The sequence below is a fragment of the Aedes aegypti genome, chromosome 2 (genome assembly GCF_002204515.2).
Source record: "Aedes aegypti strain LVP_AGWG chromosome 2, AaegL5.0 Primary Assembly, whole genome shotgun sequence".
Lineage (NCBI taxonomy): Eukaryota > Metazoa > Arthropoda > Insecta > Diptera > Culicidae > Aedes > Aedes aegypti.
The window spans coordinates 343,507,473-343,530,008 of NC_035108.1; the positions used below are offsets into that span (position 1 = coordinate 343,507,473).

Sequence of the window (22,536 nt, forward strand, 5' to 3'; positions counted from 1 at the left end):
TCTAAGGTCTAGTGCAGGGTTTCCCAACCGGTAGTCCACGGACCCCTAGGAGGCCGTGAAGCATTTTCAGGGGGTTCGCGAAACCACTGCAAAAATTTACTCAAATTATGAAGGTTCTTATTGTGATTCTCAATTAGAAATTATTATAAAGATCGTTTCTGAAGGTATCCACTGAATATTTTCAACAAACTTTTTTGGCTCAATCAGTTGCAGATTTCACAAGAATTATTTACCAGGCTCGTACTGAAATCAGGGAAAAAATCCTGGGGGATTATTGCCTAACCATTAGAGGGACTCTAGATAATGCATATCCGAAATGCTTGACTGATTCTATTGGAAAAGCGGGTATTTTTTTAAAGTTATTATCAAAAGCTTTTTTACAGATTCTTCGCAGATTTCCTAATCATACAGGAACCATTCCACATCTATAGCACTGATTATGGTGAGATTTTAAGGATGATTCTGGATGATTTTTTTTAAGTCTGCTTAAAATTCCAGTTCAACAATATCTCCCCAAAAAACACAAGCTCTTAATAATTTCATTAATGTTCCTTACAACATCTATCTATCAAGAGAAAATACCTTATGTATTTCCGTCAAAATCATTAGATAATGTCTAAGGAGGTTTATAGGGTTTTCTGATAATATCTTTAGTCAAAATCCTGAAGAAATATTTCAAGCCTTTCGAAGTCCTTTCGGTGACATTTCTGAGGTGACTGTCAACAAAGTCCCGGAAAAGTCTGATAAATGTTTGGCAAGATCTGTTGTTGGAATCTCCTTATGAACAAGACCTATAAAATTTTGATTATTCTTGGCAAGATCGTTTTAGAAAATTATTCAGTGGACTTCAGGTAAAGTCATCTTCCAATATCATCGGTGAACTACTCCAGAGTTTTTTTTATAACATGATTTGTAGAAGATTAAAAAAAAAACTTGCTTCTGGTAAGGATGTTATTGTCATATCAAACGAATTCCATGTCAAATCGGCCAGTCACAGAACTCGACCATCTTCGATTTGCAGTAAATTTTGCACATGTTTTTGGTATGATAGAATAAGTGCGTTCCATAGAAAAATCGATCATTTTGACTCGAGAATAACTTTTGAAAATGGCCTATAAATGTTTGCATGCAACTTATTTGGAAAATTCCAACTCCAAACTGTTGATTTTAGAGAAAACTGTTCTATGGAAGAGTTGTAGTGAACCGTTTGGCCTACATGAAAAAAATATACACTGAAAAAATATTTAATGTTTTTTCATAAATATTCAAAAAATCAAAATTTCATTTTCAAAATTTCGATTTTTTTTTGTCAAAGTAAAAATATTATGATGATACAATAAGAATCTTGAAATTTTTCTGAACCATAATGATTATATGGATAATTTCTTTAGAAATTTTCAAATTTTGTCGAGTGTAATGCAAAAAAATATTATTTAAATATTAAAATAGGCAATTTTTATTAGCTATTCGCGATTCACCATCAATTATAATACGTTTTCGAGAGTTCAGATCATATTTATTTGCACTTATTTATTTTCCTTGATGGAGAATCGCAAATAACTATTAAAAATTGCCTATTTTAATATTTGTCTAATATTTTTTGCATTGAACTCGATATTATTCGAAAATGGCTACTCTTTTGTCTCTAAAATCAACAGTTTCGGAGTTAGAATTTTTCAATTAAGTTGAGAGTAGCGCTTCGTGAAGCCCAAGCAGGACAGTTCGGTTTTGCGTCGTCCGACAGATTTGGCTCACGGTTTCGCGCATGTTTTCGTCGCCGGAGATTTTTTTTTCCTGTTTTGGAGCGTCTTGCTGGGTAGTGCTTCGTGAAGCCCAAGCAGGACAGTTTTTACATTCTGAAATGGAATAGTGAAAAGTGAAAAATGAAAAAGTGATTTGTTTTTTTTTTGTGTCCTCAGTACTGTTGGTTTTTGGCTACCCTAAGTTCACCGAACCATCCGGAAGTGACATGCAGCACATAAATTTAGAGAATCAATCCGGTGAGTTTCTTCCAGTATGATACTTTTTCTTTTGTGAGCCTTCCGGATCGTTTTTGTCCGCGTCGTGGAACTTCTGATCGTTTCTTGAACGGAAAATGTTATTTTCGGAGTTTTATAATTATTGATTGATTGATTGATTTAACTTTATTAACGAGATTTTTAGCCCTGGGCTAGTTCATCTCGGGACCAACGGCTTTACTTCCCTTCCGAAGGAAGTCGTCACTATAACTTTTACGTCATAAGTGACTATGTCGGGGATGGGATTCGATCCCAGGTCCTCGGCGTGAGAGGCGAGTGTTCTAACCACTACACCAGGTCCGTCAGATTGCGCATTCTGTCCGGGCGGGTGTTACGCAACTAACAATCGGTTGTGGATGCTTTTTAACCGTTCGATGACCCTGGAGGGATCGATTCTGCTTTTCGTATAATTTTGAGCAGAAAAACCGACTGTGTTATCCTAGGGTGTTTAGTTCGAACGCGCTTCCTTTCGTTTTTCGATTATCTAAAAATACAGTACCACCCAGTACAGTTTTTCAATGGGCGTGATTTTTTTTTACGCGTATCGTTATTTTATACAATCCGATGACCCTGGAGGGATCAGTTTTGCTTTTTACTGGTTATTGAGCAAAAATATTACTGCACAATCGACAAGCATTTCGCGAAATACTATTTATACTATAAATAAGCTATTGTTTTCTCTTTTGATTGCCGGCATTCAAAAGATAAATTTGAAAACGCTTAAACAACAAATATTTATGGTCTATCGCCAGCTTTCTAGGCGAATCCTGACAATTTACCTTCCCCAACCTCCAACTCCGTAGCACTTATGAGGGTGTCGCTGAGTCGGTGGCCTCTCATTAAGTAAGTGCTACATCAACATTTCCTTCCCCTATCCCTAGTTACGGTAAAGATGGGCGTGGCCGGGGATTGCGATATTCATGCTTTTATTATTCTTGTTTATGATTTGAACAAGGTATACTCCCCTGCCTTGTTCTTGAAAGTAGTCAGGATAAGATTATTAAAAAGAAACATGAATGTTGCTAGTATCCAATCTACGAAGTATACCGTAACTACGCTAACGCTAACGCTAGAATTTTTCAATTAAGTTGAATGCAAAAATGTATAGGCCATTTTCAAAAATTATTCTTGAGTCAAAATGATCAATTTTTCTATGGAAAACACTTTTTCTACCATACCAAAAAATGTGCAAAATTCAATCCAAATCGAAAACTATCGAGCACGATTTTAATTATTTTACGACTCATTCTGGATGGAATTCGTCATCAGACAATATCACTAGCGCTTTTTCCCCAAGATCCTTTGGCGCCGTCCACAAATTACGTAACGCTCAAGGGGGACGAGGGGGGAGTATGCTCAAGCGTTACGACTCATACAAAAATTTAAAAATGTTCATACAAAAAGCGTTAAGGAGGGGGGGAGGGGGTCGGTTCACAAATTTTCTATTTAAGCTTTACGGAATAGATGGATGCCGCCTACATCTGTCTTGGGATTTGAATATCTGCCTGGGGATGATAATAGTAATTCAAAAAAATATAATTTTAACGTTATTACGATTCTATACCATTACCCGGAATACCATTACCCGGAATGCAATTTACCGGAATACCACTTACCGGAATGTATCATTACCCGGAAAAACCGTTTACCGGCATGTACAATTTACCGGAATGCACCATTACCCGGAAAGCCAAATCTTCCATTTTCGACGACCATTTTCAGTATATTTGTATATTTTTTTTGATTCTCTTTCAATGATACTCAGCACAAATTATGTCACGCTAACCATGGACATTCTTGACTCCCTCGGTTTCTATAAACACTTTTTCAAAAGACAAATTCAAACAGCTATGGACCAAATATGTTTTTCTTTTTGCCGGCGTTACGAGTCAATAGGAACAAAGCTATTCTAGTAGCATTTCTACAGTTAATAGCTGACCACTTTTGCATTCTTACATAGTTTCACAAGTATATAAGTTCTCTAGCTCTGAAACGTCCTCAAATTTGTCAACTAGAAATAATTTTGAATCGGCGGTATTCAATTCTACCAATCTTAGCTTGATCAATCTGAATAGCTGCACTTTGCCGCAACGAATATTACAATACCAAAATTAAATTGCACGTGTCATTTATTTGGGATTTTATTAGAAAGGAATCGCCTAATAGGGTGTATAGCTACTTGGACACTTCCACAGGTTTTTCTCGGCCGAATTATCTGAAATTTTGCAAAACGAGGCACTGCAGTACCACGCACTACAGTACGACGCACATTGTGGTCAAATATAAACTAAGTAGCTTTAAAAAAAACCCACTGCCGAAGTGAATCAAAAGTGCCAAAGCTTCCTATAGATCTATGAAAACTATGTCTTCAAATTTAGGCTGAAGAACTAAACATTACAGGCAAGGATAAAAAGAATGAAGAGAATTATTTTTGTTATGTATATTTGATGTCAAATATTAACGAGGTCAATATAAATCGAAAAAAATCGCCTAACGATTAAGGTGGAAATGCATCGAAGCCAAACCTCAAATTTTGAGGAGCACAAATCTAGAGAACTAAACACCCGTTCAAGCTGAAAACATAATCGATTGGTTACATCCAGCGTGTGATCAATCGATTAAGTTTTCAGCTTGAACCGCTGCCTGGTTTCCTAGATTTGTGCTCTTAAGGTTGGGTGCATTATTGTAAATAGAACATCTCAGCATTTGAAAATGTTATTTAAATGTTATTTTGATCTATGATGGTTTTCTTATTCCCTTCAAATAACAATTTAGAATCCATTTTAAATATTGTATCACAAAAAAACTCTAATCTTGCGAGGGAAGGGACATAGAACAGTGCAATTCTCATTTTAGCTTTAAGGCTCCCCCAAATCAACACGATTTTTAAAGCGACATCGACAAAAAATCGACGCGGTTTTGTGGTTGAGTCGCTGCAAGCACTTTTATATGAAACCATCTAGATCGACACGACGAAAATCGCTGCGAAATTGCGTCGCTGTGGCTTAGACACGCTCATCAACTGCATGCAGCGCATGTGCATGTCGCTGTCACCGCAAAAAAATCGCCTTGATTTAAGGGAGCCTTTAGAGGAAATCTAAACAATCAAAACGAAACTAAGAGTGCCTTGGTGATTGAGAGTAGAGACACTATTCGCCATTGTGACGTCCATCTTTGGATTCCGAAATATTGTACCTAATTAGATCTACTTTTCATTTGAATTTGCTTGATTATGCTATATACTACGAATGTCATAACTCTGAATGTCTGTACCCCAAATCCAATGCCAGGATAATATACTAGAAAGAACAGTAAGCAATCATATTGTCATAAATTTGGTCATTTTCGACAAAACACATTTTACCAAAAATGCCGAGATCGGTGGAACTCGAAAGAACCGCCAACCAAATAAAGAAGGGTGAATATCAGATGGCCTGAAATGGGTCATTCTAGACAAAAGGAATATACGGAGGATTTGCATTTGGTTATTGACGTTTACAGAAACGACATTCGGTGGATTGACACTCGACGAAAAGAAGCACAACTAATCGTGTTCAAAATTCTAATCATTGCTTATTAATTAACAATTGGACGCTTGGAGAACGGACGGTCGAATGTCAAAAGTAAAGTTACATAATTGTAACCAAATTTAGCCAGTTCAGCCAAGACAAGCTGCAAAAATAAGTTGAAAGAACAGCTTATTTTTAAAAGAAGGGTAAATCATCTATGAAATGCAAATATATGAAGATGGTGCATATTGACATGATCAAGTATGAAGATATCTTAGACTCCTCTTCGATGTTTAGGTATTTTGAAGGAAGAACCTCCCCTGTCCATTATCGTTACAAAATACTGACCTGAATGACCGCAAAACGGTTAAAAGGACGTTATGAAAAAGGCGAGAAATAGAAAAATAATTTTCCGGTATATGGTCCTTCCGGGTAATGGTTTTCCGGTAAATGGTTCATTCCGGTAAATGGTTTTCCGGGTAATGGTCTTCCGGTAAATTGCATTCCGGGTAATGGCTTTCCGGGTAATGTCGGAGAACCGTTATTACAATATAGAGAGCAGGATCCTTCGGCAGTGGGGTTTTTTGAAAGCTCCTAAGCTCATATTTAGCCACAATATATGTCGTATTGCCAAAGTTGCTCTGCAGCCTATATTATATAAGACTAACTCAATGGTTCTAGTTCAGACAAATCATTTGTCTTCATAAATTTGGATTTCAAGAACAATTATTTTTAGGGGTCCTTGGAAAGCTATAAAAATCTATAAGGAGTCGCACCTTCAAGAAAGTTGGAAACCACTGGTATAGTATATAGCTTAACTCAGCAACATATACACCATCCAACTTCGATACTGCGTAATGTGAACTTGTATGTTAAAAATAAAGTTGCAGATAAGATTACTGGTCTACTGAGAAAATTTAACTTGAAAAACACATTTTCATCTAATTGAAAGTCTATTATTTATGGTTGAAGCCTCCATTGTCAAGGATGGCAGAATCAAAATACGAGAGTGTTACACAAAATAATCATAATAAAATTAATACTATGAGGTCGTTCTTATACCTCGTAGCTTCTTATGGAAAAGGAGAAGTTATGGTCAAAAATATAGACCTACAATTTCTTTTTTTTTTTTGCTTGTATGTTTGATATCCTATAAATAACCACGCCCATAAATTGCGAGACCCCTATGAGACATGACAGCTCTAGAAATTAATCTGTATCCGTTACGTAAACTTCTCCTAGAACTAGTAATGTATAATTGATCACTTTCAAAGCATCAATGATTACATATTCAACTATTACATCCGATTGTCTGCGATAAAGCTACCAATTCTTTGAACAACGCGCCAATTTATCATTCCAATCCCTTTCATTTTCCCATCGCGCATAACATAACACCCCTTCACCCTCTACCAGAAATTGCTTGTGCGCCAGAACTCATTCAACCCAGGAAAAGGCCCTCACCGCCATGACACTGCAAAGTTGATACAACAGTAGTCAAAAGTCATGCTATCAGGCGAGACCTCCACAGTCAGATAACCTAGGTTGTTGGTTCGTGGAGTTGAAGCAACCAGTCAGCAATGGCGATGGGGACGACAACCATCACCAACTTGGGCGACCTGCCTGGCGAGCCTGGTACCGTAAACCGGGGGCTAATTGATTAATATTTTTCAACTTTTTGTTGTACTATCCTTAAAAAATCAGATGAATTTCAAGAAAATCAGTTCTTCTCACAATTTATTGTTATTGTTTATATAGAAAACAGGCGTTGCACAATTCCTTCTTTGATTTAGAAGCACGAACAAAGCATTCAAAGAAAAACATCCTATCTGTATCAGTCCATAGTCCTGTTAAGGAAAGTATTGTATTTTGCCATATAAGACCATAAAGTTTAAGTCACATTTTGCATGCTTGGTGGTTGAGATCACATAAAAGTATAAGATATTATACTTAAAATTGCATGTAAACATCAATAAAAACAGTGTTTTATACAACTTTAACGATCTGTAGCTAAAAATTGTGACACGCTGAAACGTTTCTGAGAACGGCAATAGATGCAGCAATCCCAAATCTACTAAAGATACATAATTTAATCCCTGAGACACCCAAAAATATCATTTTTTGTTACGTTGTGTAATAATCATCGTCATGATAAGACATCAAAGAACTAGAAAACTCTGCATAGGGACCGTTCATAAATTCCTTGGACATATAGGGGAGATGAGGGGTTATCTGATCAAAGACCACGGTCCACATTAACATTTTTTTTTTGTATTGAGAGTAGGAGTTCTAATAAATTACATTCTCGCTATGAACTAAACACCAAGCATCCATGTACAGAAATCCAATTTGATCCCGAACTGATCCCGGTGATCATTTCACCCCCGCCTTACGGTACCGATCTCGAAATGCGGTTATGAGATTGCGATTTTTTTTGCACTCTGTAACCTATTTCTTTTACGCTGGGGACCCATTACGGAGCTGAACTAGTTATTTTCCAGTCGTCGCTCGGTGCTAGTCAAGCCAAGTTAGTCAGTCAGTCAGTCGGTCGATCGGTCGATTGGTAAAGAGGACCGACTGCAGTGCACATGCACTTTTTAGCCTGTTTTATCGGATCGGTTTTTATTGTTGTTGTTGCAAGCATGCTCGGTATATTGTGGAAAAGCCATTGCACAAAACTGGGCTAATTTGGGGGAGAAGGCTTTTAGAGAGATCTGCCAAGATTTGCCAATCATGGTGCCGGTTGTATATTGAATGGATTGCTTGGCAAGAATTGAATCTCATTCACGTCACTATCACTTCGCGATATTTCGACTTGTATGCGCGTGTGCCATGCGGTGAGGACAGCTTCAGACGAACTCCAAGGTAATGACAAAGGTAAGGGGGTTTGATCAGGGTGGTAGTTACCATTCACAATGAGGGTTCTTACTAATGGTAACACATGGAATTGAGAAATATATTATCATGCATTAGAAAGAGGATAACCTTCACTAGCAGCCAATAAAATAATCTGAAATAAGCAATTATTAAGTATAAACTAGAAATTAAAAATTCCATAATAGGTATTGATAAAAATCGCATTATCACAAAACAAAATCGCAGAAAAGAGCATAAAAAGTCGAAAATCGATATATAAGAAAGAAAATGTTTTCCAAGGAAAAACTGAAAAAATGCAATACAACATTAGAAATTTTCCAAAGTAAATTAACATAAAGTCTTATGATATTTTTACAGATTTTATTGGATTTTTTTTCAGAGTTTTGTTTTTTTTTTGTTGATGTTTTGTTTAGTGTTATTTTTTTCTTCTCGAAATATTTCTAATTTTCTAGTGCTCATTTTGTTTTTAAGTGCTAATTTTCAATATTTGATTGCTCTTTAACATGCTTATTTACATTTTTCTTGATATGGGAATTGATTTTTTATAGCAAGTTTCCAATCTATAATAGTTTTTTTTTTATCTATTTTCCGAGAAAAACACATATTTTTGAGTACTTTTTTGGACATTTGATTGCTAATATTCAAACTATTGCTTATGTATGATTATTTCATTGAATTTTTCTTTCGATAAATCAGTGTTCCAGTTCCTTACATGCATGTTCATTTGGATTCCTACGGAATTGGCGGGAGGTCTGTCGCATAACTAATGTGGTGCCTCATGGTATGCATGATGATGTTTAGATAGTGACCGGTGGGTTGTGGAACGGGCTTTGATTGCTATGGGTCGGTAAATTGCATTTATATTACATAGTGACAGAGTTGATTCTGCTATGAGGTATGTTCATTCAGAATAGATTGATTTCTAATTGATACGGTTATTCAATCAATCAGGATGTTGTCGGGTTTGATGTTTACCTGACTTTTCTAACCGTAAAGCTTTTGATTCACATGAATACTTAACACTTCGCTGAAAATGATAGAGGGAGATCCCTCAATACCGGACACCGTCGAAGAATTTAAAAATCATGGTCCAATCAAGATGGTGTATTAGAAGAAAAGGAAGCTATTATACAGAGTAATGTTTGCATAGAACATTCTTAAAATATGCACGCTTTAAAAAAATATATATGTTAGAATACCGATAAAAAGTAGACGTATCGCCTTAAATTTGAATTTAGTCAATGATGATTTTGAATATGTAAAAATAATTTTGACTCACATGCATAATGGAAAACCATCATAATTAGACTGTTAGAATACATTTTGTATCATATTTGAACTTAATATGGTAAACCAAAAATTTTGTTATAGCACCTTCACTATTAGAAATGGATGATTTCTCTTCCTCATATTGCCTCAAATACTTTAGTACAATTGAATACACTGCACAACGACGAAAAAAGTTATTTCTTATACAAGTAGTTACGTAACAGTACTCTGTAGATCATTTTTGTGATTGCAATAACTGCTCCAAAGATCCCATAACAGTTTACAGTTTATTTTTAAATTCTATCAGAAATTCCTGCACAGCTTTTAATTTCGTTGTGGTTTACAGAATATTTTCAAAGTTATTTCAGAAATAAAGTAGATAAATGTTTTAAGCAATCATTCACATATATTTTTGGTTTATCTTCCGGAAATGTCATGTAAGAATCGTACAATAAATTCCTTAGATTTCAAAATGAGTTTCCTAAAATATTAGTTCGAAAGATTTTTCCTACAACTATAACCTGCACAACGGCTTTTCATAATTCCTCTGAGTATTTCTTAAAAAATCCTTCAGCAACTTTTTCTTCTTCAGTAATTTAAGAATCATCTCAAGCTCTTAGATGTTTCTAGGAAAACTGCTTCAAAACTAAATTCAATGAATCCTCTTGGAATTCAAACTGAAGAAATTTCCCGTTGGTTTATATGGATTCTGACTGGACTTTTGCAGGAAATCAACCCAGTACTAATTCCAGGTTATTTATTCAGGATACGATTTTAGACGGTTTTACAATTTTGCCTAAAACTTTATATTTAGTATCGGTATTTTCCTAAGCATTCACTAAATACACCTCTTGGAAATCTTCAGTGATTAAAACAACGACTTCTCCATTATTTATTAAGATTTTTCAAGAAGATCCTCTTCATTTACTTGCCTTTTTTCATCAATATTTAAAAATAATTTTGGGAAAGTCCCATTATCATTACGTCAAATTTTCTCCCAAAGATTTATCTATCAGTCATTTTTAACCAAAATGGAATAATTTTAGAAAAAAATCAGTATAGTTTCGAAAATCTTTCGAACAACCTTTTGGAGATTATTTTAGAGATTTCTCCAATCTATTGTCCAGAGATTACCCAGAAACTGCCAAAAAGATTTTTTCAAAGAGTTACCTATAAATTATTTTTAATTTATTCTAATATTTATTGCTCAGGGATCCTTAGAGTAAAATGGGGCAAAAGTTCGAGTGGGACATGAGTTTGTTTTTAAAATTCTTGCTCATTTTATAACAAAACTTGTAATTTTTGGTCTAACTTTCATTTCATAAAAGCAAATAAGGATACGATATGTTTCGATTTTTTATGATAGGGCATTTCTAGGCCTATCATAAGGATTCTTTGATGTGTATTAGTTTTTTTTTTGCATAAATGCTTGGAAACAAATTTTGACCCATAGTGGGTCGAAAATTCGAATCAGCGGGGCAAACGTTCAACCCATATGTAAACTCATGAAAAATTAGCAAATTGCCTGAAATCCTCATATTATCTTTAAATTTAGCGAAATTTGCTTGATCGTGCGAAAAAGTCACAAAATTTTCACTTTGTTTTGCGAAAAGCTGATGTTTTTGGGTATATAACAATTAATTCTGTTTTGGGCATTTTTTTATGAAAGTTTAGTGTGTATTTTTCTGTAAACATAAGTTTAAAGCTGGTTTAAAGTATGCCTGTCATAAAAGTAGCGATATTTTGTGTTTAAGTCAGCGATTTTTTTCCTCACATAGATTCGAACTCTTGCCGCACCGGTGGGGCAAAAGTTCGTTTAAGACTATCAATTTTGAAACTGTTATAACTAAAAATGGGTAACTATTTTGACAAAAGTTTATTAAGCAAAATGAAAGCCACTATGTTGAAGGTTCATTGCGAGCTATTTATTCCTTTTCAACTGCTATTGTATTTCTGAATTTTTTATTACACCACTAAGTTCGAACTTTTGCCCCACCTTACTCTACCAGTTTTTTTTTTTTGTTCAAACTTTTCACTGCCAAATCCTACGAGGATATGCTCAGTAGTTCTTTTGATACATTTAATAAGTTGCTCTCTAGAGCATTTCTATAAATTTTCAAGAAATACCTCAAGGCGCTTCTTCGGGGATTTTTTAGCAAATTCTACAAGGTTATTTTTCCTAGAAACTTCTTAAAATTCATCTACAGAGATTTCTACAGGTTTTGTTTTATGAAGTACGCCAGATACGCTTCCATGAAAATCTTGAGGAATTTTTTTTTTATAGAATTTATCATGGTTTGCTAAAAATCTCTTCTAGAGATTGTATGTTATCAATGAGGAACAAACCTTAAAATTTCAAAGATGCATTGCTCTTTCAAAACTATTTCAAGTGTATTAACAATTGTGTCATTTAACAAAAAATTGATCAAGTCAACCTTCCATGCAAAGAACCCAGTTCCAATCATACATTTTCAAAAGCTTTACATCACTTCAACCATATTCCAAAAGTTTCCCACCGTAACATATGTCACCGACTGCCGACGGTAGTTTGCTACATGAGTCTTGATCAAACAGCATACGTCGAAAGCCCCCAAAATGGCTAGTTGATTTCAGCATACATTTCGAGCCCCACCACCGACCCCTCCCCCGGAATCCGACATCCATCTTTTCAAATCGGGCCAAATCTCACGACCAAACCGTCATCGTCGTCGTCACCACCAAATGATTCGTATATTTTATATTTTAACAAACATCTTACAAACTACTCCTAGAAAATCGAATAGGTACCTTCTTACCCCTGCTCATCAGTCTCATTGCGTTCCGGTGGATCCGAACCCGCCGCTGCCCCGTTCCGTTTCCGTCAGGCTGCTGACCTCCTCCAGTTCCGGATAGAAGATTCGCTCGCAGATGAACTGCGCAATGCGATCCCCCCGGGCCACCTTGAACTCGTTGTCCGAGTGGTTGAATAGGACCACACCCAGGTTGCCCCGGTAGTCCTCGTCCACAACTCCGGCGCCCACATCGATGAAGTTTTTGACGGCCAGTCCGGATCGGGGAGCAACTCGGCCGTAGCACCCTTCCGGAAGTTGCACCTGGATGTCGGTCATCACCAACTGCTTGCCCCGGGCAGGAACCGTGTACTCGTACGCACTTTTGAGATCAAATCCGGCGGCCTTGACGGATCCTTTGGACGGTGGGAAGGCTTGATCCGTGAGCTTGGCGAACCGTAGGATGCATTTTTGGTCTGGCTTCATGGTTTTTGATGAAAATACTGGGCTCGGAATTAAAATGAGATTCGATGTCTAGCTAGGAACATTTACCGGAGGCGACCGCAAACAGAATGAGGGAGTGTTCATCAATGATACGCACTATTTTCAGCTCAACACGATCGCTCTCTCGCCAGGACACCCCCCTTCTTCTGCTTGTCAACGGCACGACGCACAGTGGCTAAAAGCTGGCCAAAATCAATTAAATTGCTATTTGATACTAGATGAAGCAAGAAAAAACATCAATTAAAGGTTTTGGCTTCTTTTTTTTTCAATCCTCGAAGTTTAAGATTGATTGTTCGCATTATATGAATTGTTGAGATATGTGCTAAAATTTGCTGTTTTCATTTGTTTCAATTTCGTGAATGTTGTTATTTCAAAATCATTATGTACTAAATCTCAATCAAATCTAGTTCGACCTTTCAGAAGAATAGACATTATAATTTATTTGAATTTGTTTCGAATCATTTTTGATGCGTTTACCATTTGTGAATGTCATCAAGTGTATAACACGGAACTGAGCTTGAACATGATTGACCGTTCGTAGTTGCTACTCCGTTATTGCAATAACTGCTGTACCTACACATGGAACCAACAGATGCTGCTTTGGATCAGTAGCATCCTCATTGTGTAAGTACTTTCGTTCGAATGCAGGTCAATTTGGAGATGGGAGTGTTACTAGCTTCATGGAAGCCGAGGAGTCCTCTGCTTTTCCACAAGAAGACATTGGGTGTTGGGATATGCGTAAGGGTTATTCAAAGGATTTTATTCGGCAATGTAAAATGTTTGTTCCAAAAATCACGTTTTATCGATTAATTAGGGGTTCGAGCATGGCTCGCTCGTTTTGCCAACTTTTGTACGAAGCGCGACCACTGTGCGACGCACGATCTATCTCTAATGGCTCGTTCACGACTCCGAACCATCGCTCCGGTCGTCGCAGCACATTTCGGTGCCAATAAATTATTCAATCAATATAGTTTTATGTATACGCGGGGCGCAGTTATTAATAATTTAATAGCCACCCTTATCGGCTTAAATATGTTGTACGGTTATTTGTTGCTTGTCAACCACCGTTTTCCAACATCGATCGTCACTGATCGCCATCGTACCGAGAGCGCCACACATTTGGACAGTAGGTTGGTGCCTGCGATTGCTAGGAATGCTCCCATTTGGACGCCTTGGTCCGAAAATACCAATCTGGCTCCGTTTAATAAGCAACAAATTGATGTGTAATAAAAATCAATTGGATTAGAAAACAAGTCGGGCGGTGATTGAGATCACGGATCACGTTTAGCGAAAGTTTGTGAGGGATCGTGAATGGAAGTGTGCTGAGAAGCATAACGACTCTAAACATCAACAGAGGCTTTGAACTAAGTTTGTTTTACAGGGAAGAGAAGAATTCATGTAGATTTGTTATACTGGACATAGTCAGGAGTTCGCCTCTAAGCCTTGAGATATTTATTGCTGCCAGTTTGCATTTCAACCATAAATCCACACGTTTGCTTTAAGGTGGAGATGAATCGAAGCCACAACTCTAATTTTCAAGAGCACAAACCGGGAAAAGCGAACATCCGATTGGGCTGGAAATTTGATCAACTAGTCACTGAGTTTCCAATCCCGGGAAAAGAGATATCCCGGGATTCCCGTTTCCCGGGAAATGAGCTTAAGCTTTTTCTGTTTCCCTGGATTTCCGTATTTACCGGGTATATCTATTGAAAAACAACAAGAATAGACAACATATTTTGAATAAAAACCATCGCACAATTTACTTTTCACTCACTAGATTTGTAGTTATATTTCGTTGTTGATTTCTCGAATAACTTGTGATCTCACCCTAAAAGACATTGGAAACCGAGTGTGTAGCCTGTTGTTATCGTGCAAACGCGTGGAATAATAATAACGTGTAATAATGTAATGTATGTAATGTAATGTAATGTAATAATGTAATAATAAATAATAACGTGCTACACGTTACTCAATAATGCTACGATGAAGAGAAGATCCTCCTTCATCTCCTAGTGGTGATAGTTTTCATCCTGGTCCATTCATTTGCTTACAAACAAGGAGTCACACTCTGGCTTTTAAGGCAAGAGCACAAATTGTGCGAGATTTTTTGTTTTTTTTTTTCTGTAATCAAATAGTTGTTGATAACAGTACTGTTTGTTTGTTTGTTTTTTTATTTACGACACTTTACACGTAAACCGTGCATTCGTGTCGGATATTTAAACAAATTCATTAATTAATTATTCTAAGCACCTAATTCACGAATCATATACATATCAAATTCATTCATTTATTTTCCTACACTTTCTCGATCTAGTGACTCTCCAGCCTAAATCAGGAGACTGTTTTCTGCCCATTTCATTGCCAGATTCTTCGTCCGCACCGAGTGTTTGCGTCCCTTCTTTCTCTTCGCTCGATGTTCTAGCCGACAGCCGTCGTTTCGGGGATGTTTCCAGTTCGCTGTCTCGTTCGCTATCGTTGTTCTCGTCGTCGTCGTCATGCGGTGTTGGTGAGTGATCGTCGTCGTTGTTCGTATGGTTAGTTCCATCTGCAACAGTAGAGCTGGACGTTTGTTCTTGATGCGTTGTTGTACTGTCCCCTTTCTCGTGACGGACTGGTTTCGATTTGTCGTCTTTCGAATAGGTGACGAGTGTATGCTGTTTGTCAATTGTTATTCGCGATGGCACCGGCTTCTCCATCCTCATGCGTACGACTCGCACACCGTTCGGAATTCCCGCAAAATACTTTCTTCATAACTCGTTGTGGATAGAGATGACTTTACCATACTGCTGCATGTAGTCGGATATGGTGCTGTTAGACATCTGCGGTGGTAAATCGTGGATTCTAACAGTGGTGGTGGGACCATCCACGTACATCGGGATGTAGTAGAGTATCCCTTGATACTCAAGATAGTGTCGCAAATGATGCTTTTTTGCCAGGCGTGGAGGTACGCCAGCGTCACGCATTTCGATGTACAGGCAGTTGTCAAGGTTGTGCAGCTGGATGTTCCTTACATCGGTCATGTCGAGCTTGACGACATCCTTGAGGAACTCCTCCACCTGATCTGTTAAAATACGATGCGGCAGAACACTGAAATCTACAACAAGAGTGTTTTTTCGATGCGAAGACATCTTGTGTTTCGTAGCAGTGATCGTGGGGTACTAGTACAACGAGAGCTATAAAGAGCTCTATGAAAACACGTCTATCGCGCACGAAAAGCGGCTGTCAACTGATAACAGTACTGTAAAATGACATGAAAATTACATGACTTCAACAATTGATTATTGCGAATAGCTTCCTTCCCCGTGAGAAAATAAATCGAAAAATGCTTTTCCCGGTGATCATTCCTGAAGTACTATCGGTTGGCAATATTTACTGAAGCTATATTCCGTATGGTAGTATGCTATAAGTATTTGAAATTTTACAAAATTTTAGCATTTAACAGTACTGGTTGTTAAAATAGATATCGTTTTGGACGACATGTTTCTCCAAAAAAGATTATATGCTATACAAAATATAAGTTTTTTCAAGGGATCTTTTCCATGAATTGAGCAGGCTAATAGAGTTTTCATGGATATACCAGCCACAGTTTTCAACGTAAGACTCTTGTTGTTTTTCTTTTCTAGTGCATGAAGGGATTGTTTCAATGTTGTTAAATATTATAAGAACTTCATACGATCTGTAAAGAATAAGCTTGACATGGAGTTTTGCTTGGTGTTATAAACTTTCTTGTTTTGAAGTTTAGCGAAAACTCCATCAAATTTGCTTTACATTCACGTTTTTGAGAATTTTCTGGGATCCTATGAAATGGAAATTTTATTTCCCGATTCCCGGGAAGTCAAATCCCGGGAAAAATTGAAACTCTACTGCTCACCACCACCAGCAAGCTACCAATCGATCAAACATTCAGCTCAATCTGATGTTCGGGTCTTCAGATTTGCGTTCTTCAAAATTTTGGAGGTTTGGATTGGATTCGCACTACACTAAAATGTGGCTACCTTGAATGTCCCATTTGGCATAAGCTCTGTTGGCATAAAGTTGTTTTGCATAATTGGCATAAATGCTCTTCAAATATAACGACGATTTGGTGTAATATTAGGAACAATATGTTTGAAAAGAAAGAGCATAATAATGATGGATACATGGTTATGCGAAATGACCATTATGCCAAATGGCTACTCTGATAAAGTTATGCCAAATGGTTTTAAGCCCAACGATTGTTCTAAATGACACTATACTAAACGGCTTCATGCCATATCGGCTCTCCCCTTGAAAATGTGTCTCACGATAATTCGTCCAAATGAGTGTTGAATCTGAATGTTGATGAACCATTAATGCATGTGGGTTCTCAAAACGAATCCACCAAAAAGCATAAGAATTCTAAACAGTAGCGTAACCAGGATTTGATTCTGGGGGAGTTTTATATCTTGAAAGAGATGCTTTTTGGGAAAGTATGTTTGAATCAAAAAATAGGTTGAAGACTATACGTATATTTTGCTCTGACAGGCATAGAAATTATAAATTAAACTAGGTTAAAATACATATACGTGATGCCGTTCATATTTATTGTTCTTTAAGCGTCATATCCTTCATTGTATGTGGAAACAAAATTGTTCAATAAAGAATTGGCAATCCAGAAAATAAAGCTTTTTCCGTTATATTTAAAAACTGAAGAATCGCTACTTTGGGAATTTATATGCTCTGAAAGTAATAAAATTTGGCACAACACTGAGTCACCTTAAATATTTTATTGTGCTTAGGATGTTTGAAAGGTTCCAATATCTTTTGATGATTGACAAACTTATCACACAAATGCTTCAGATTCAACACTGAGTCAACTTAAAAAGTTTATTGTGCTTCGGATGTTTGAAAGGTTCCAATATATTTTAATGATTGACAAACTTCTGGGGATTTTTTTTTATTTCCGTACTGGTTTGGGCCGAAAGGTCTCAGATTTTCATGAAACTTTTCCACAGGCAGGGCTCATCAATATATGAATAAAAAAAATTGAGAAAAATTTAGTGTCGCCTATTTTCCCGGAAAACTCAGTTGCAATTTTTTTGTTTTCCCCTGACATTAATTACTTTGAAAAATCATAACTCAAGAACGAAGCATCATAGAAACAAAGTTTTTTTTTTATGAAAATGAAAGCAAACTTTCTCAAGAATAAAAAAAATATTTACTGGAAAAAGTTTTCTACAAAATTTTCTACCGTTGAGAAAATTCGTAAAGAAAAGCCGGAAAAACTCTGTTCCAATTAGTGGAATACTTTCAAAAACATATTTTTGAAAAGGAAGCCTTTTCTTTGAAAACCCATATTTCAATCGAAGCATCGGAAAAACAAAGATTTTTTATCAAAGCAATTGCAAATTTTCCAAAACATCTGAAAAGAAGATATGGGATTAGTTTTAATGAAGTATAAGTCGGAATGGATGATATTTTTCATGAAAAATTACACCGCTAAGAAAAACTGAAAAAAACTGTTTCTGCCTCAATTTTTCATTATACTGAAAAGGGATTCTTTCTTTTCTATGGAACAAATAAGATTATTATTATTATTTTTAATTTTATTTATTCAATTATTCAGTAGAGTAAAGTGGGGCAAAAGTTCGAGTGGGGTAAGAGTTTCTTTTTAAGATTTCTAGCTCAATTCAAAACAAATCTTATAAATGTCATGGTGGTTCGAATGCTATTCAAGTAAGAGACTTTTAATCCAAATATCATAAAAATCGACTGAGATTTGGAAAAGTTATGGCTATTTGTTGTTTTTCGACGTGAATATTGTAATTTTTGGTCAAACCTTCGTTGCTTGGAACCAATTGAAGATAAAATCTTTTTAAATATTTTATGTAAGAGCGTTTCTAGGCCTATCATAAGGTTGCTTTGAGGTGTATTAGTTTTTGCATAAATGCTTGAAAACAGTTTTTGGCCCATAGTGGGGCAAAATTTCGAATCAGCGGGGCAAAAGTTCGACCCATGTATAAAATCACGGAAAAATTTGCAAATTGCCTAAAATCCACATTTTATCTTCAAATTTAGTTAAATTTGTCTAATCGTGTGAAAACTGTCACCAAAATTTCACATTTCCACTTACTGCTATTTTTGAGTATATTACAATCAACCCGCTTTTGGGCAATTTTTTGATGAAATTTTAGTGTGTATTTTTCGTCAAACTTAAGTTTACGGCTAGTGTAAAGTATGCCTGTCATAAAAGGATCGATATTTTGTGTTTTAGCCAGCGAACTTTTGCCCCACACTAGATTCGAACTCTTGCCCCACCGGTGGGGCAAAAGTTCGAATAAGACAATAAATTTTAAAACTGTTATAACTAAAAATGGGTAAATATTTTGACACAAGTTTGTTCAGCAAAATTATAGCCAATATGTTGAAGGTTCACTGTATGGTATTTATTTTGTTTTAACTGCTATTGTTTTCCTGGAAACTTTGATTATACCACTAAGGTCGAACTTTTGCCCCACCTTACTCTATATAACTTACATTTTCATCTTAATACTATCTATTTTTCCAACCGGGAAGATTGTCTTTGGTTGCTAGAAGATTTTTGTTTCTTTGTATTATTAAGAACAAAGCATGCTGTATTTTCTTGGTTTTCATGTGCATCTGAGAATTCACTAGCAAAAATGCTTCGTTCGTCTTTTGGTATAAATGAATGATATTTTTTGTTCCAGTAATTGGAACAAGGTTAGAAAATCTTTCCTGAAGAAATTTTGCAGCCTCTGAATAGTCATTTTCAGTTGCATAGATAAATTCCCAATCTTTTTTTAAATTGGTCTTTCACCTTTTGCGACACAGCCCAGTCGAAAAATTGTTTGACGTTATTAATTTCTGCTGAGTTTCTAATACTAGCATCTCTAGCCATTCGCTTAATGTTGCCACCGATACCATCACAAGGACCTTTCCCATGTGAGATTGGGAAAAAGTGCCATTCTGCTTTAATTTTAAAATCATTTTCATGGTGGTATACATTTATGAAATTTGACATTAAGCGAGTGGCTAGAGATGCTAGTATTAGAAAGTCAGCAGAATATCCTCTCGGGAGTAAGTCAAACACTACCGACGCGATTTTTACTGAACATGTTTGATTTTGATTTTTTTTTTTTGCTCGCTCACTCGCATAAGCACACACACACTCGGATGTGCTTCCAGTGGACGATTATGTCCGTTTGAAGGAAGCACCACACTAGACAACGAACTAACATGCAACGCTCAATGGCACATTCGAAATACGTTCCTGACGGAAAGTTTTCCGGACTGAGGCGGAAATCGAACCCACACTCCTTGACTCGATGCGGTTGAATGCTTAGTAACACTAACCGCACGGCCACGAAGCCCCGAGTTGTTGAACAAATATTTAACGAAATATTACAAAAACCTGTAATAAAAATCGTGTTAAATTTTGTGGAAGAATATTTAAATAATGGTTGGACGGATCTCTGGAAGATAATTTAGAGCAGCTTTTTATGGAATTTCATGCAAAATTTATTTAACGGATTATTTCTAGTATTTCGAGTGAAATTCAAATAAAAAGGAATAAGGATGAAGAAGAGCTTGAAGAAGTTGACGGAAGAAATCTGATATGGACCGTTGGAAAAAAAAAACAAAGTAAATTCCTAAAGGGATTTCTTACAACCAATCAGCAAACTTTCAAAAATATTGGGAAAACTATTAGTTCTGTGCAAAGCTTGCCAGAGAAAAGTCTGCAAGATGTACTGGAAATAATTATTTAATAATGGATTTTTTTTGGATTCCAAATGAACTATATCTAATACACTTTCTTAAGAAACAGTTGATAAATCTCTGAAAAAAAAAACACTAGAAGAAGAGCCTGGATGGATCCCTGAGTAATCGTTAGATTGGTCTAAGAAGGAATAAAAGGAAGATGATACCAGAAGAAAAACAAATGTAAATTGCCTACAAACATTCATGGGAGAATTGTTGTAGAAACTCGTGAAGGAATCTACGGCGGATTGGAATTAGGCATATGAAGCTTGGAGCGGTTAATATTTACAGCTCATTAAGAATCACTAAATAAAACTAAAAATGTTTTTGCAGAGGAAACAATGGAAATCATTACTGAAAGTTTAAAATATTCTTAATTAATTTGCTTTATTGTGAATCCTTAATCCAAATGAAATCTGTTGAGAAATTCTTGGTAGAAGACCACCAGAAAAGAAGTAATACGAGAATTTTGAAAATATTATAGAGAAATATTATCATGGAATAACCAAACCCCTGGAATAATTGTTGAAACAGCAACCATCTTCGAACAAACACCACTGAGAATTTTTGAGAAATGCTCGGCGGAAACATCGAAAGTGGTGTTCGCAAAACATCAGGATGAACTCATGGAAGAATTATCGAAGAAATTTCAAGATGAGCCCCTCAAAGACCATTTAAAAAAATCACCTCAGAGATGTGTGGAGGAATAAATAAAATTGTTTTTAGCAGAATTGCCTAAATTTTTGAAAATATACTTAGCAATATAACTGAACATGTTTCCGAAAGGTAATCTAATGAAATCCCTCCAGGATTCCTGTTTCGGGGACCCGTACACTCCCAATCAAGAACTTGTCTCGTTGCAGGTCACATGCAGGCTTTGCTTTTTCCATTCTAAACAAAAGTGCAAGAAGGATTATCATAAAACACTCAAAATATCGATGGACAACTTTATAGAAGAGGCCTATGAGAAATCCTATGAGAAAATACTTTATCAGGAATCAGAATTTCACCGATTAATGATTAATGACTGTGCAGTATGAAATCATTCTTTTGATCAACAATTTCTGCTGTAGAATAACTGGTTCGGGAAAAAAGATTTCATGCCATGCTAACGAGCTATCTAATGAACCATTTAATTTTTAACAACGAATAAATGCCAAGGGATAAAGTTCATAGTGTTGAATGAATTCAGTTCTTCAATTTGGAGTTTGACTTCAACATTCAATAACTAACTGAGAGCTGGCGTTGGATGAAAGCAAAGCTTGGATATCGCTTGACTAACTGAACAGAAGAAAATTACTTTACCCGTTTCGGGATGCCGAAGCGCACATAAATGAAATATTGCTGTCTTAGAAATGGTACAGTGTCTATTAAGTAGGTTGAGCTCATGCAACCTTAACTCACGCGAATATACACCAGCACCAGCTCTACTTCTAAGATTGCAGTCATCAGTGTATATCATGTTTGCGTGAAGGGAGATTGAGGAATCCTGTGAAAAAAGTTACAAGCAGGGATCACTTGTAACAATTGACCGAAAGTGATAACAACGATATTTTTATAGATCCACAATTGACGTCACACAGTGGTTCAGATATGGAATAAATACAGAAATATTCATATTTTACTATTTTCAGCCTTGAAAACTGTATTGGAACATGATTTAAGGTTAAAGACTTCATTTTTGACATGATTACAATGTTTTGATTCCCATGAAACAAAATTCTAACAAAACTGCAATTTTTCATACATTTTGAAGCACTCAACTTTTGCAAAAACCTAACGTTTATGCAAACTTAGGCAAGAAGAATCTTCTGCAATCAATTCCTTAGTCTTGAATGTACATTTGAGCAAGAT

General features: G+C 36.1%; 1 protein-coding gene and 1 pseudogene across 2 annotated transcripts in view; one reads left to right on the forward strand and one right to left on the reverse strand.

Annotated features, from left to right (window-relative positions):
- LOC5572327 (angiopoietin-2) overlaps window positions 1-22,536 on the forward strand; it is a 541,823-nt gene that overhangs the window by 170,557 nt on the left and 348,730 nt on the right. The window lies entirely within an intron of this gene.
- LOC5569021 lies at window positions 12,409-13,012 on the reverse strand (annotated as a pseudogene).